Genomic DNA, 18,543 nt, shown 5'->3' on the forward strand with positions numbered 1-18,543 from the left:
AAGCTACACCTCCGAAGGAACGGAGCTCATTTGCAGCGACCTCTCGAATAAGCAACTGTTTCATGGGTCAAGCCTTCGTCTCCCCGTGCACCGCGGCACGACGCAAGATCCACAAACAAAAGGACGTCGGTAAGAATGTACCGAGTATGTAAAGCATGATCAACCTCAATATAGAACATAATAGACAACATACGAAGTAGCACATGAGGGGAGACAATAATGTCATCATTATATCACCTACTTACATACCTCGTTTTCCGTATCCCATAATAGTAACCGTACCTTTTGTGTTCGTTCTCACATACATGCACTCATCTACATTCCTTTACAAAGTTTTGCACATTCGCATTCATATTACATACATAATCATATCATATACATCGCATTTACATAGCCCTTACTTGGCACTTACATAGCCTTAACATAATCGTACTCTAATTGATGTCATATACTTAGCATAGTCGTACTCATTCATATGTATACTTGCTTATTCGTACTCATGTAGATGTTATACATATAGCTTATTCTTACTCATATAGATATCATATATATAGCTTTTATATAGCGTGCCCGACCACGAAGGTTCGGTGTTTCATACATACTTGGCAACTAAGGCTCAAGGTTACTCATACACAGGCCCTACCAAGGCTCCGGGGGTACATATATTCGCGCGCGTTTCGTGAACGTATACATACTTTATATAAATATTCATATACATATACTTTACCCGATCACAAGCCGGTAGGCTTATTATAGCCCTTCATAGGCACACATACATATAATAGCTCGTAAGCGTCTTTAACATCATTTTATCCTCGTCATTATACTATCATCATCACTATAGTTACATCTACATTATAGACTTGCCCGTCATACGAGGAACTTTGGTCGAGTAGTAGTACATATCAAGTGATCATGGGCTTATAAGCTCGAGCACAAACTATGAGAAGACAACATACTCATACGAAGGTATTAGGAATTTGGCCAAGAACCATGCCTTGTGAAAGAAGGGTTAGCCTCACATACCTTTTTGTCGCACTATTCTATGCTTGCACGACTCCTTCCAATGATAGCGCTTAAACCTTCATTAATATCATAACAATGGCCATTAGTCATTCACATTATGCCTTTTATCTAGGTTTCCAATTTGCTTCTAATTTACCCATAATCATGGTCATAATGCCCAACTTCGTCCATTCGTCTAAAGTGTCTAGTTCATGTTCTTAATACCATTTATAACACATTTATATCACAACCCAACAACATTCATGATTCAATTCCAACTATGTCTCAAAAACGTCACTATTCATCATTCATAACCCTTTTTCGCTATTCTCTTATAATGACCAAGTATTTCAACTCCCAAATACCTTAAACAACATATAAATATCATGAATCTTACCTTAGATGCTTTAGGAATAAGCCTTGGTTGCTAATACTCCTCTTTGAGCAAAACCCTAGTTTTTCTCCATTTGGATTTCTTGACTGGATGATCTTTGATGATTTCCTTTACTCTTGATCCACTTATTTAGTGTTGTTGATCCTCCAATATCCTTGAAAACTTGTGTAATAAATGTAGAGAGAGGTTCTAGAGAGAAGTAGTGAAATGATGAAATGAAATAAAACAAGTCTTGGTCCTTATATTTAATGACTTGAAAAATCAGTGGCCGGGTGAACAGTGGTCGTCCATGGAGGTTTACGGTCCGTATTCCACTTTACGGACCGTCCCTCGTGGTCGTCTTTAAGCTTAAGGCCGAAGTGTGAACCTTGGCAACATGCATGGTGATTTACGACCATGGTTTACGGCCGTAAATCACTTTACGTCCGTCCACCAGTGTCGTATTTAACCATTTCTCACTGCGTAAAGTTGAAGATTTTGCACGGTAGTTTACGATCGCGCTTACGGACCGTATTGCACTTTACGGTCCGTATTTTGTGGTTTACGACCACCGGCGCTTTTTGCCAACTTCCAATTTTTTCACATTCTCGACTTTTATTCTATTCATTCCCATCCATTTACTTACATTGCCCATGAAACATTATACACTCGTACTCCTCGCACTCATCACTAGTTCGTCCACTTGCGTACCAACGGGAAATTTTTTGAGGTGTAACACTTTCTTGATGAGATTGTGTTATCCTGGAATCTTCAATCTGCTTTCCTGAGTCTATATACTTTGTTTATGTCACAATTAGTGGTATAAGTCATGATTAGGATAAGTAAAGGATCATGATTGGACTGAAACAAAGCTTAAAGAGTCTAGGCATACTTATATGAGTCTTATGATGTGGTCAAGGTACTAGAACAAGATTGAATGAGGTTTAATTCCATCTGAATAGGTCTAAGTATACCTAAGTTTGTTTAAGTATGTTTGCATTGGCCTAAAAATGACCTTGAATAGTTGTATCTTATATACTGAAGGTAGGTATAGAACAAACAACACTCTAGAACATGATATAGAAGTTCTAAAAATGAAAGTTGAGACAAAGGTTTATTTATTTGGTATAATATGCTCCCAAATGGTTCGCTAGAGGCTGAAATAGGCTTATGAAACTGTAAAATCATCTAAGATGAGTCAGGACACTTAGATATTACTAGGATGATTATGTGTCATGATTGTTCATTTAAAACAGAACCTAGTCTTGATTTTTATGTCACCAAACCCTTCCCCCCTTCTGTATATGATCCATGCTTGAGTCTTCAAGGGGTTCTAGTGACACTAAAATGGTAATTGAATCCTGATATGCTCTCTGATTGTTAAAAATGATTAATCAACCAATGAAAAGGAACTACTTCAGTCTAAGTATTGGTGTTCAGTCTAAACTTAAGTTTATAAGGATTAAAATGTCAAGCTTTTTCAAAGAAGTGATGTCAAGTTTTTTCAAACAAGTGGTGTCTAAACAGAATTCAAAATAGCATTCATAGTTAAGACCCTAGGCTGAGTTGATTGAAACTGCTAACTTGGGTGGTAAACTAGGTGTTTAGTTGGAATTTGATCTAAAGGCAGTGTCAAACTAAATCCTAACCATAAGGTTTTGGTGGCTGTCACTAGGCATGAGGATGAGGTAAGGAGTTGAGGTTGCCTCAGGAGAGTAAAAGGTGAGCTTAGGTATGAACTGGAGGTAATGAGCAGTGGAGCCTTTGTTCCTTTTTTACTGAAAGCAAGACTCAGGAAAGGGATGGGGAAGTGATGACCTCACCTTACCCTATTTCTCTTTCAGGACCCTAAGGTTCCCTTTTTCTCCTAAACCTCATTCCTATGGTTGTGGAATTGACAAAGGTCTTATCCTTGGTTAGGAGAAGTTTACCATGCCGGGGTATTATCGGGATTTTGAGATTTTATGCTATCAAAACCACCTAGAATAAAGTATGGGGTCGAGAGGTGCACATTCTGTCATAATTAAAGGATTAAAAAAGCCGCAATATTGACCAAAAATTACAAGTGGGAGAAGTAATTTATCAGGACCTGGATTCATGCCATAGAGTTCAACATTTCTTGCTTTGTTGTCTAAATATTGAATATGTTCAATGAAAACCTGTATGATATATCTATGCTTGAACTATATGTGTTGTTGTCATAGCTATAGCTTGGATCTGGAAAGAAAACATTTTAGTTAAGATAAGATTGGTAGGAATTCTTGCTTTTGAACTTGAACTGTTACATTTAGACCTTACTATGCATTATAGTGTAACTTGGATTGAAAAGATTTGTACATCTTAATTGAGGTTTGTCTCTATATTGTTGGGTGTGTTAAAGTCATATCATGTTTAGAACTGAGGGATGAAATAACAAAAACCGAGTCCGTGTTAAATTTTAGAATGAGTGGTAATCCAGAGTTATTCTAATGCTGTTGTTAAGGATGTTGTGAGTGTTCTCATGCAGCTTGTGAACCACTTGGCATAGGGTGGTCTTTTCAAAGACACCTCAAAAAGAGGGGAGGGAAGAGTCAAGCTTAGCTTGATTCATAGTATCTACCCTCCAAATGAGAGGTGTCATGGCACACTGTATGAACCCATGGGAGGCATCCGTGTCATGAGAGTGCATTGATTTCTTTAAATTTTACCATTTTATCAGAGGTTTGAAATGGAAAAAGGGCGGGGAAGGTTAATTTTTCTGGATGTCTAAAGGAGCTTAGGAAACTAAGAAAAGAAACATGGTTGTTTCAATAAGTTGACTGTTTCTTTCTTTCTAAGGGATATGGATTAATTTGAGGTTATTAGTAATAAGTGTTCTCTTGAGAATTTAAGAAAACATTGAATCATTAAAAGTCATTTGGGATCTTGTGTCATTCCTCTTTCTGTGAGCCCTTGTAATGAACATAGCTGCTCATTTTCTTTTCTTTTTACTTAAGTGGCAACTCACATGAATTTTGCTAATATACATGCTCCTATTACTATTAGTGATTAAAATAGAGGCTCATTTCTATGTGTTCTCTGGAAATTTACTCTGCTCAATTTCAACTCATTTAGTGTTCTTTCAACTCAGAATTCTTGGTGTTTCAACCCTTCTTTGTGATCACAAGCTGTAATGTGTTTGATTCTTTTTACCTGCATCTCTCTATTATGCTTTGTTAGTGATTGGCCTCCTGAATAAGCTTTAATCAGTTCTCACACTTGTTGCTATGAGGGCTGCTGATATATGAACCTGATGTGAATCATTTACCTGACCTCATGGGAATTAAGTTGAACTTGAACTAGTCACTTTAGATTTGAACACTGCTCTAAGAAGTAGGAACTAACTAGGTGAATAAGATGATTATGAGTCTAAGATTCAAACACAAAGAGTATGAATATACATAGAATGTGCATAGGTTAGTGAAAAGGAAGAGGTAAATACATATAGTATACACTTGATATACACATCATATGTGTATATCATAGTATACTATGTGTATATAAAGTGTAACGACCCTTCCGGTCGTTATGTAAAATGTAGGGTCACCCCACTAAATAGAACCTTCCCAAGGGTAGTACGAGCTAATAGAAACTCGAGTTTATAAGTCTAAGAACTGAGAACTTGACTTGTTTGTGGTTGTTATTTTATTATATTGAGTACGTCAGGGGGTGACGTAGGAAATTAGAACTCCGTTGGGAATTCCGAGGCCACGGGTGGATTCGTATGACGTTTTTATGTATATGTGCATGTTTGGTTTGTGTTTGTGAGGCCTCGAGTGAAATGTTGGGTAATAGAGGGGAAAACGCAAAAATCGAGCTCCCGTTTAAATGGCACCGCTAAGCGGCGGGTGTACCGCTTCAATTATAGAGAGTGTTCATCACCGCCCGGCGTCACCCACCTTCCATGTGGCCCATAAGGCGATGGCCGGCTACGGCGATACCGCCATAGTGGTGGCTGGCTAGCCATAGCGGTAGTCGGGATTCTCTTAGTCCGCTATAGCGAAACGGCACATTATGTCGTCTTGGTTAATAATAGCCCGATTTTAAAAGACTTAGTCCCACATTCTTTATTCATAAAATTAGTCCCACATTCTTTATTCATAAAACTCCAACACAGTTCCCCACAAGCACCTAGGGTGAAATTCCAAGCTAGGGCAAGAAAACTCTTGAGAGGTAAGTCTCATCTATTCATTCCAATCATTCCGTATCATCTTCATGATTATCATCATTTTTATGGGTCTTCAATGGTGAAATTGTAATAGAAGCCCTAGAAATTAATAAACCTTCTAAACTTGATGGGTTATGATTGTTATCACTTATTTATCATCTAATGACTTGGGTTAACTCTTTTTAATCATGAATTGAACCCTTAGAGCCATGAGCTAAGTAAATTGAGACCTAGGGTTCTATAAAAAGGGTAGCTTGACCATGAAAACTGCTTGTAGTTGGAATGTTTATGTAATATTGTTATAATTGAATGATTAGTGATTACTAAGGCCTTCGTTAGGTTGTTGTTCAACTAGAAAATCATTCACCCATTGGAATGGGGTAAAGGAAAGGGTGTTCTTGAATTGGTATTTGTGACTCATTGAGCCTTCTATTTTTAGACTTTGAGCGTTCTGAGGCTTTAAGGAAGGGAAAAGCTGTAGCACAGAGACTTGCGTTGTTCCAGCTCTACATTTGAGGTATGTTACAGTCTACTTGAGTTAGACTTTGGTTAGTTGAATATATGTTTTGTGAATTCTTTAGGAGAAAGCATGTCTAGTCTTCATGCATGATTTGTGTGTTTAAACTCCCATGTGAATGTGATTGAGTGATTGTGTAGGCTTCATGCCTCTATTCATGTGTGTTGAATCTACAGTTGATGTGTTTGTGATGAGAAGTTAATATAATCTTTCTCGGTGATATTGTGATACGAAATGATGATGTAAGTACTAATAATAAGATGGCAGGAAACACCGTTACATACAGATATATGGAAAGGCACATATGTGATCTAGATTATGGGCTCGTGGTCCGAGGTTTGTTCCGAAAACGAGAGGTATATTGATATGGCCCGCATCCGAGGTTCTTTCCGGAACGGAGGTTTATGCTCGGGTCCGATGAGTATCCGGAACGAGTGGTACATGTACACCATGGGTCCCCTGCTGGTCATGACTACTGAGTGATGACATCGATATAAATGTGTGTACGGCCAATGGTATTGTGGTAGAATTATTTTCGTGTTGGGGTTTTTCGTTGATTGATTCTTGATATTTGGGTGATTGATTGGTGATATTCCTGGGTTGACTTATCATGGTTTATTTCATGTCCGTTGGCTGGCTTGTTTATTCTATTGATTTTATGAGATATGCATGATACTAATCTTAGTCGGCCTATGATATCTACCGGTACATAGTGTTTGTAAATACTATCTTCTCGCATTCTTTGAGTGCATAGATACATGAGATCGCTACCCGCCTCACATCTAGCGTTGAGGATGTTGCGTGATTTAGGGTGAGCTCCTATCCATGCCAGGCCGCCCGAAGATCTTCCTCTTATAATGTCTATTTTCTATTCTGGACATTATAGATATCTATTAGACAGATTTCATTCCTAGACGTGTTCTAGTTTAGCGTCCTCGTACGATGACTTTCGGATTTTGGGGATTTTGTAATAGTTAGAACTCTCGCACTTATTTCAGTATTTTATGGCATGACTTATTTTGTTTATTTGATGATTGAATGAGTAATAATTGACTAATTTGGTTAATGTAAAATTGGACTTGAATGAATAGATGACTTATGTGTTAGTTCGCCCACTAGGAGTTAGTGTGGCTGCCAATCATGGCGGATTGGGTCGTGACATAAAGAAACAGGTTAGTTATAAATAGGGTGCAAGTGAATGAATAGAGGGGATAGAAACCTCACTTAAGCATTAAATTTTCAAATGAATCTCCTTTTTAGAAGGCAGTTGGGCTTAGCCCAATTCAAATTTAATTAAAAAGGGGCCAGATTTCATTAAGCCCCAAAGGTAAAGAAAAAAAGGATGATTTTGGTTTGCATCATCTATTGATTGTCCGTCTTGAAGTTGCTATGTTATTTTCCTATCATCACATTGCAATATCTGTTTCAGTCCCCTTATTATGACTTTGAGTTATTTTCAGTGTAATTAAATTATTCCCATATGTAGTGATACTTGTGCATGGTTATGGGACTCTGATTTTATTCTATGGCAATACTGGTTTGGGGAGTTGAGGTGATTTTTTTGGGTGGGTGGGGGGGGGGGGAGGGAGGGGGGGAACAGGTCTTAGCCATTCCCCGATGTCCACCCATACCTGGGGTTCATGAAACCCCTTGGAACTTGTGCGGTGTCGGGAATACGAGTGGCGACAATCTTTTCCCTTGCATGATATAGGTCCCAATCAGTGAGGCCAATAGCATACAACCGAGTGCCTTAATTGTGTAACTTGTAAAAATTTGATATATATATATGATATATATATATATATGTATGTGTGTGTGTGTGTGTGTGTGTGTGTAACTATACATGTGATAGGTTCAGTAAATATAGACTAACCATGTCCCTTTTTCTTTTTCCTCCTCTCACTGCTGGGCCGAGGTCCAGCCACCTAAAGGCCCAATAGGAAAATTCTTTCAAAGATTTATTGAGTCCGAGAAAAGAAAGGGAAGCTAATATATATATTGAAGGCCCAGTCATGGGTGAAAATGACATGAAGGCCCAACCATGAGTGAAAATGGTTAACTAGGAGTTTGGTACACCCTTAGTATATCCCTCCTCCGTTAATTATATTATGCTAGTTTCTTTTGTTGTTAAACGTTGTATTGTATTTGTACTTGTAAAAAAACTCACACTATTATTAGAATCGGTTATGGTTTGAACTAGACATCTTAGGCAAATAGTACATACGCCGTTTAGTTCGACAGGTCTCCACGCGATTTTCAAAACCCGGCTTAGTATAAATGATTTTTTGAAAGAGTAAAAATGGCTAAGTAAATCAGTAAAAAGGATAAAAGGGTCACATCATTTGTGGAGTACTGCTATCATCTTTCTAATGAAGAAAAACCAAATAGATGTTTCTAAACCAAAAGAGCCTTTCTTTTTTCCTTAAAACTCCATTTTTTTTTCCTAAAAAAGATTTCTCTTAAGCCCAGTCAGAAAAAATGATTTCAATTCATATATACACATAGTGTATTCATGCACCAAACACAAGTCCTTTTCTGGACTAGGCCCAGTCGAAAAATGGGAATTTTGAGGGTTAAGGCCCAATTTAAAATCGCACTTTTAAGTCCTACTTAACAAGATTTTTAGAAAAAGATGGAAAGACTGTTTTGGGCTGAGCCCAAAAGAACAAAAGGAAAACGGGATTTTGGGCTAAGGTCCAACAGATCTAAACACTCAATTGATTTTTTAAAGAAAAGGCATAAAATTTGGGCCAAAGCCCACATAAAAATATTATCTTTTATCTGCAGATATTGGGCTTTAAGTTTTAAATTCCAGGACCAAGAAAGTTAGTTTGATTATATAAGCAAACTTCTTATAAATTAAATCCGTATAAATCATTTGTAAACATAAAGTTTTAGATAAAGACATTCTAAAAACGTATTAAACGGATTAACTCAGACCATGTATGAGTCAAGCATGAACAAAACTCATTTATCCCATACTTTAAATAAATAAACTTTTTTATCTTTACAAAACTACTACTATCCTTATGTATAAAAGGAACTACTTGTATCTGAATATTATAAGTCCGAACCTCAATACCCTGTATATAAAGGAGATATACTCAAATTATTTCAAAAAATGATAGATTTTATAATGCGGGAAATAAATACCAAGTAAATAGTTCATGCAAATACTTATACATTGAAATTTGAAGGTCAACCGTATAGTACGGATCTTTAATACTAGGGTGCCTAATACCTTCCCTAGGGGATCACCAGAACTCTTACCTAGAACTTTGGATTAAGAAGAATTTTTCACGGTGTATGAATAAACCGGTTTTCCTAATTTCCTAAAAAATTAGGTGGCGACTCTTTTAAAACAAAGTCCGAAAGAGCACCAACGAGTTCAAAGTAGCTTTCCGAGCGCTAACCCCGCCCGTGAAATGGGAACCGTTACAATTATTACTAAAAAAATCTTTCGGGGCGAAGAGCACCAAAACACTCCGAGGCGATGGTGAGGAGCAAAAATCTCCAAAAGGCGTACGTCCATCAATTCGGGGTGTATGCCTGATGGAAGACGAGTTTTTGTGTCGGGACATAAGTCCAGAAAACTTCTTCAAATTAAAATAAAATTTGTTGAATAAGTCCTTAATATAATACCCAAATTTTCAAAAGGCAGCTTGTAATTACTTAAAAGGTTTATAAAAGAACTGAAACATTAAAATATAAAAGTCAAGACTTTTTATATTGCTAGAAGCCCTAATTTATGTTCTTTTCCAAAATTTTCTCTTGTTTTGTACTATCTATCTCATAAAAAGTAACGAATAGTCAATGGCGAATATCAAGAAAACTCTGTTCTCCTCCATCCTAGCAAGTTAAAAGTTCAAATTACAGGTTATTCATCCTTTATATTTTTCCATCTTACAAAGTTTATTATTTTTAACTGAACGTACTTTCCTCTCTTTTAACTTTTTCCATGTTAGTTTGAAAAATTTGTACTCTGATTAGTTTTTCAAGTTCATTGCTTCTCTTACTCTCTTTCAAAACATAATATGGGATTATATGGAGCATGCTTCTATTGGAATTATGGAATAGTGAGTAATGGGGTATATGTAGAATAACTTTGATATTCGTGTTTGGAATTTACTTTGTTATCAACGGAAACAAGGATTATTTTCAACTTATGTTTAATTGTTTATATTCCTGAGTTAACATGCTACAAAATAATTTTTTTTTATGAGAGTTGATGTAACTATGTTAAAGCAAACTTGTGTGTTCATATATATATATTATATATATATATATATATATATTTAGTTCTTCATTTTTATGCAATTTTATCAATTTAAATTTATTGTAATTATATTATTTTATGAAATACTAAATATTGAATACACAAGGGCCTTACGCCTCGCTCAAACATATGCAAAACGGGGAAAGTTATAAAAACCACCATATTTTGGAAGATTCTAACCAATTATAGCTACTTTTTCATATTTATCATTCGTAGCTACCTTTAGGGTTATTATGGATGCATTTCCTTGTTAAATACATGTATTTTTTTTTTCCAATTCCTAATTTTTTGGGATAAATTCCTAATTTTTTGGGCGAAATTCTAGTGCCATATCTGGATGGAATCTTTTTAAAATGGAAAACATAATAACTCATCCCACAACTCATGTCTTGCGATTATATCTTCCATAACGTAACACGATTCTCTTTCATCATTCACCGTATTTGAATGTATTTCAACAAAATTTCAAACTTAGAATACAATCAAAACCGGTTGGATCTCCGGCGAAATATAAAATACCACTGTATTTACACCAAAAAAAAATGAATACATTCAAATTCTTTTAAAAAATACATTGTATTCGGCTATATTTGAAAACATTTTCTCCTTCGAAATACAGAAATATAAGCGAATACAAAAAAATACACTCTATATAAAAAAAATACAAGTGAAATACAAAATACCACTGTATTTACACCAAAAAAATATGAATACATTCAAAATCCTTTTAAAAAAAACACTATATTCGGGTGTATTTGATTATTCAAATACACATTGTCTTCATCGAAATACAAGCGAATACAAAAAAAAAAAAAATACACTCTATACAAAATAATACAAGCGAAATACATGAATATCACTGTATTTACACCCAAAAAAAATGAATACATTCTCGTCACAAAATTCATCAAAATTAAGAAAACTGATCTTTGCAAAAAAACTTTTTATACTAAGAGAACATAAATCATGTGTGGTGGTGCTATAATCTCCTATTACATAGCCCCGCACCGGACTTCTCGCCGTCTCACAACCGAGTTGCTATGGGGTCGAGCCGATCTGAGTAAGAAGCAAAAAAATCCTGGAAATTATCACTCTGGACACTTGCGATCTGAAGTAGTTGACCTTGATGTTGACTTCGAGGCTGATTTTAAGGATTTTAAAGAGTTTGATGATGATGAGGATGTTGAAGTCGATGTCGAGCCATTTGCTTTCTCTGCTTCCAAACACTTTACTAGTTCCAGGAGGAGGGAGGGCTAAGGGGAAACGAGAGCGGCGTTCAGAGGGTTCAGGCAAGAGAAGTAGATCTCACAACTCTGGGGGTAGGAGAGGGAACGAAGAGAGAGAAAGAGAGGGTGAGGGAGAAGATAGATTTGGGAGGTGAGAGAAAATCAATTTAAAAGAGAAACTTGTGAAATACAGACACTGATTACGATGTGTAACTTAAGAAAATATTTTAGCTACAAAAAATAAAAAAAATATAAGGTAGTTATTATTCATAAATAGGTCTTAGAGGTAGTTATGACAAGCAAAAATCTCAAAACGTAATCCAGAGCCAAAAAAATCAAATCGGGCCTTTGTTTGCCAACCCATGGGCTCAATCCTCATTAACAGATAAGTTACTACGGATCATGGCTCGGCCCATAGAGAAAAATAAGCCGAACCTCCAATTGGGACCTATTACCCAGTAGAAGGCTGAGACTCTTTTATGCCCCTTAATTTCATACTAATTTAGGAGTGTGCTGTATGTACATGCTCATCATTGCATTTTCATTCTCTTTTGCATGTGGTAAGTTAAAAGAGGAATGAATCTTTGCATTCTAAAAAAATAGTTGAAAAATCAAAGTTACATCAATTGGTACAACTCGATCAATACATGACATGTGTTTTTACATAAGCTGTTACTACTATCACTTAACCTCGGTACATCAATACGCATTTTCACCATAATTTTATCATTGATCATGATAAATTAATATAATTCGGTGTAAACACAAAGGGTCTGTGAAAAACAAATTCAAAAGAAAACCCTTAGTAGGTTTTGATAATTTTGGAAAACATGAATTCTCCAAATTAGAAGGAACCAATACTAGAGTTGTTTACTTGTTTACAGCATTTTTGCATAGAGAAAAACAAATTAAGGAAGAAAAGAAAAGCAAGTACAACGTGTTCAAATAGCCTCTACCTTCTTTTTCTAGTTAGTATAGATACCATGTAGTATTATCATGAATGATTTTCTGTCAAGATCTTTCTTAATAGGGGGTCTATGTAGATAGGCAGCTTTCTATTGATAGCAAATTCATTCTATTACAAGGTTCCAATAAGTACAAATTGAATATTCTTTTGCCCATTCTAGGCAACTTTAAAGGGAAGGGATTGCTTATTTCGGTGGTATAATCAACATGACCAAAGGACAAAGCTTGGAGAAAACAAATAAGTAAAGAGGAAGCATACAGAAAGTGAAGATCATTGGAGTAGCTTCAATGTTTTCTCCAACTTTTCTCTCTTTTCTAGTCCAATTTATACCTTTTTGGTTCCTTTTGTAAATAATAAATATTAAATGTGGCTTTGGAGTTGAGTTGAGTTGAGTCTTCAAGGAAAGAAGACTATTTGTTTCTGTATTCACTAACTGGTGGTTTTGATGCTCCTAAAATAAAAAATAAAAGGAGAAGCTAATTGGAATATTGAAAATGGTCATTGGTACTTGTGCCGTTATTTTGTGCTGGTCTTTAATTTTGCCCTCATAACAAACAATTTTTTTCGCGGGACATAAGTTTATATTTTCGCATTACAATACTCTACAATTTATGTCCGCATGACTTTTGCTCTTAAAGAATTTATACCCCATTAGACATAAAGTTCGATTGCTAAAGGGAAAAAGTAAAAACTAGTCCATTTGAAGGGGAAAAAAAAAATTAAAGACCAATCCATTTGAAGAGCAATTACTGCAATTTCTTCTATTGAAAATCAACTTCAGAAAATCTGTGAGGACCCATTTGGGTTGATTTGTTTCAAAGTTTTGGGAGGATTTGGAAATAGTAAATTTGAATACTTATGCATGGAAAATGTTTAAATAAGTGATTTCAAATCATCTACAGAAAATGGGATATGAGATTATTTGTTTTAAGGAAAATTTTGCACAAAATTAATAAATTTCACAATTTTTCTTTTCCTTAACTTGAAAGTTAAATTTCACCCACTAAATCTTATACTCATACTAAGTTATAAAAGGATTGGTATTCGGTTGATTTTATTTTAGAAATTTCAAATAAACATAAACATTGTTTTTGCAAGAATAGTAATTAACTTAATGGTATTTGAAAGAGAATTTCTATTTAAACATCTTCCTTTGTGAACTAAGGGATTGATCTGATTTTATAAATAAGATAGGAAGTCATTTTTCCTTGTACTTCATGTAAATTATTGGAAGGGTAATTAATTAATTGAGAGCAAATAAATTTGGTAGCCGGACTTTGTGGGATCCATGTACAGGGCTCGTTGCAATGTGCCACACATGTTTGGGACCAAATTCTTAGAAGCTTAGCAATTGGGGATAACAATTGCATGATAATAGTTTAAAGTGCTTACTTTAGAAAGTTGAGATGTATGACAAAGTTTTTAGGAAAAATAATAGGTTTTTCTAATAATAGAAGAAGCTAAATACGTAGCCTTTTCCAGAAGCGCTTTTGGAAATTTAGTGGGCGGTAAGTATTCATCCATCTATCTCAACTTTGAGAATGGAATCATCTTTAATTGGTTAGGAGCATTTGATCTTTAAAATAAAAAAATTCGGCGTGAATTTAAATTAATCAAGCCACAAAATATTGAATACCGAACATCGGATAGTTTTATAGTTTTAAAGTGTCAAACCAGAACACTTAGGTTAAGAAAACACTAAAGGGTCATTTGGTTGGGAACAAGTTTATCCATGCAGTATAATGACGAGATTATAATACGAATATTAAATACTAACAAAATTATATAGTTAATATGTTTTTATATGTAGATGTGTAGTTTGTTGTAAGAAACACGAGATATATGTGGTATAATTGGAAAAAATGTGTTTGGCTTAATTAATTTTGATAGATTGAGATAAACTTTTATTTTCAATTATAACCATGTTTTACTTTAAAATTGGGGAAAAAGTTTTGGAGAACGATTTGGGATATTGTAAGCACCTTACCCTGTAAGTTAGATTGCAATTGCAATACTATCACCCCAACTTTTAGTTCCTAGATAGCACTTTAGTTTTCAAATTTTATCTCATGAGAAGCTTTTTAGTTCTGATTTCTGAAAAAGAATACCACAGTAATTTCTACAACGATTTCATATTGAAAGTGAAGCAGCAAAATAAGAAGTTATTTCCTTTTTTCTTACTAGTTTATTAACATAACGTAGAGTAAGCAGATCCAGAACTACATTAAGTGTTCAAACATGATGGCTGAAGTATTTGATCTAAATGATCATTTCATGTTTAGAGTAACTTAAACGTGATCTTTTCGTATTAAATAGCAGTAAATAACTCTCCTGAATATCATTTTTAATTTATATCGAACACTAACAGTGAGGCAGTTTTCCACTCCCAATGATACACAAATACAGCACCATATATATGTGAGCTAGAAAAGAAAAATTAGCACATAATTAAAAAGAACAAAATTCAGGTTGTCACAGCACCCAGGGGTGGAGCCAAGTGGGTGGAAGGGGGTTTTGATGAACCCTAACACTATATACACAATGTTAAAATTATTGTTTATGTATAGATAGTAGATGTTAAATTTCCTTGACTTTTTCGTGTGTTTACTTATTTATATTTTGAACGCCCTTAGTGAAATTCTGGCTCCGCCATTATCAGCACCTGTAGCAGTACAACAGAGGACTTATCATGCATGATGCCCGCAGACCAATTTATGATATTTCTGTTGCTAATGTTCGTCAAGCAGGCCACGTAGATTGGCTAAGGTCTTCTTCAGCTAAAGAGACCTCGACCCCGAAGCAACAATTCTAAATTATGAATTCACAACTGCAATCTAGCTACCACACCTTAGTCATGACAACATGCGATATTACTGGAGATTTTTCTCCTCTCAGATTTTATAATTGCTCGGCCTAGCTAGATTTCAGCTGTAGTCATTGGTGTCTAAATTGTTTATGTAAACATAACTTTAGCATGCAAAATTGAACCATTAAATTTTCACTTATATTCAACTCTTTAATTTTATACTAAATTACATTTTCACTCAAAAAAAACAAAACAAGGAAAAAGACGAGTTTTTCATTGTTTTCTTCTTCATTTTTCTCCGTCCCTTCTGCCTTCCCCTCCCCCCCGCCCCACCCCCGCCCCTAAAGTATATTATTAAATTACAAGAGGAAGCAATCAAAAAGTGAATAAAGTGGGGTCTAAAAATTGGATAATTAGTTGAACATTTTCTTTCTTGTTTTCCTCATAAGGCTCTCTCGTCTTACATAATATTATCACGCTTACGTAAACCACAATTCACATCTCCTTCTCCTTGATCCTTTTTTTATGCACAAGCAAAGGAGTTAGTATTAATTATTATTATTGTGATTATTCCAACTAATATTGTTCTTTTTACTAACATAATAATCATTGCAACGTGTCAGAAAACAATAGCTCAAGAGGGCCCCCATAAATAAAAAGTGAAACACATGAATGATTTTTTAATATATTAAAAAAGGAGGAAAAAGAAGCTAAAGTGAACAGTGATTGCTTTTAAGTTCATTTTTGACCAAACAACAAAAATGCTGTGTATTTGGATTTTCAAAGAGAGACAAATGACGTTGTGACAATACAAAACTTTTCGCGCAGAGTCAAGATTTGGCAAACTGTGAACAAATCTACAAAAGCCCACTTTCTTTTCTTCATACCTCTATTTCCTCTATGAGAATGAGCGGAAAAAACGTGAAATCAAGAAGGTGGTTTCAAAAATATAGAATTATTTATTTATTTATTTAGGCATAGTTATCGGATACCTATATTGGTGTTAGGATTCCATGCTTGCAAGCTGATCCGGACATCACTATTATTAAAAAAGAAATCATTTGAAATTCTTTGTTGATTCCGCTTCAATTGTCTTATTTAACTTTTGTACGGTCAATTTAAGCAGTTATAACAATATCTTTCACTCTAGAGATGCCACGACCCAAAATACAAGGTCATGATGGCGCGTACCTTTTCCCTATCCGATAGGCAAGCCAAACCCAAAACAGCTAAAACCATTTAAAACCAAGTAAAATAAATACCATTTCGTATTGAACAACAATAATACAAGTTTTACAATGTTACGGAAAAATCAACAGAAACTTGACAATACCTCAAAACCGGGTCATAAGTGTACATAAGCTGCTAAGACAATTCACAACTTAATGAATTACATAACAGAATGAACATAACCACTGTCCAGAATGAGAGTAGACATGGGACTCGGAGTGGCACCGTAAGACCTGCCAGAATCAATAAATCCTCATCCGTATACCTGAAACAACTCTACACCTAAAACGGTGTAGCAAGTGCAGTATCAGTACAAAACAACACGTACCAATAGGCATCATAGGCCGACAACAATTAGTTGGCATGTATCCTAGTAAAGGAAATCGACAAGTACACATGGAATACAAAACCACTTCGCAGATCCCTAATAAAATCACTACTCCCCACTCCACTGATCCCGACTAGAAATGACTAAACGTAAAGGAGATCTACCACAGTTAATATAATACAACTCACATACCCTCAATTTTCCGGAGTTCTTATGATTTATCGACCTTAAGTGGGAAACCATAAAGTTTAGCACACGGAGTCCTTTAGTCGGCTTATACTTAGCAGGTTATGAAGATTATCATATTGTACTCTTAAAGGTCATGAATTCGTATTCCTTAGTTTTCAACCCTGGTACTTTGGACAATTTCAGACATTAATTCAACCAAGCACCTCTTTGTCCTTAACTAACAATAATCCAAAAGTAGGCTAATCACCACTTTGATAATTAAATCCATGTAACAAACAGGTTTCAAGGTAAGGCCAAACAAATACCAATTGTCACAACAACAATGTAGATAATAGATGAATGATATGGAAATGCGAGCCTTTTCTCCACTTTCCTGATATACACACGGTCGAATATGAACGACGTCGTGACCTATGGGAAGCTCATGAGGCCCATTTATCAATTTTCTCGGATCACGACCTCATTGTATCATATCATATCTCAGTAACCTGTCTCTTGGCCAACCGGGCTCAAGTACCACTATCATGTGCCAATATCACTCGTCCGGAACAAGATCTTATCGGATTCACAACCGTATCCTCAAATCATATGTGTGAATCTATGTAAAGCATAAATATGGCATACTCCAAGTCATGAATAAGAATGTAAGCATGGAAACCATCAAAAGCATGTCCTCAACATCATAAAAGCTTCACCCTTTTTCTTCTTTTTATTTCAACGTGGATATATGAGTGGTATGCACGAAAACAAGCAAGACAGGCAAATATAATAAAAGACATAAATTACGGGCATCAGACCCCAATCACATATCCAAAGGATCATACTATTCTATCAACTGGTGCGCAGACATGGCATTCAGACCAAATATACCAGTGAAATAGCACAAATACCCAAACATGATGATCGGTATCCACTACTAGTGCTCGTCACCTCACAAGTATCAGGATCGCCCTTTTTATTACCCCGTGGCCCTCTTATTAAATTCATTTTAGACCAATCATATGCACACATAGGGTTACAGTCTCAATGTGCTTTCCCCGTCAATTCCTAACCACACATATGCTTCGCTAATCGGAGTCTAACCAAAAAGGTAAGTCGTAACCTACCTCGTAGCCGATGTTACATCCCGTATTCTCGTGCGTTGAGTTGCATCATAGGTTAGTCACACAAGCTCAAAGGACAGGATTATGTTTGAATTTATAAGTGTTTATGTTATGTTCAACAAGTGATAAGTAAGTGCCGCGAAGGTTGGAGGTTAAACGAATCGGAAAAAAATAAAATAAGTTTCGCTAAGTTTGGGATGTTGAATAAGTTATACGGATCAGTATGGAGTTTTGGACATATCCAAGTATGCAAATAAAGAGATCGATGTATAAAATTTTTAGGTCTCGAAATAATTTCATGATGAACGAATAGAATTATGGACGTAAGTCGGTGAAC

Source organism: Lycium ferocissimum, chromosome 7 (genome assembly GCF_029784015.1).
Source record: "Lycium ferocissimum isolate CSIRO_LF1 chromosome 7, AGI_CSIRO_Lferr_CH_V1, whole genome shotgun sequence".
Classification (NCBI taxonomy): Eukaryota; Viridiplantae; Streptophyta; class Magnoliopsida; order Solanales; family Solanaceae; genus Lycium; species Lycium ferocissimum.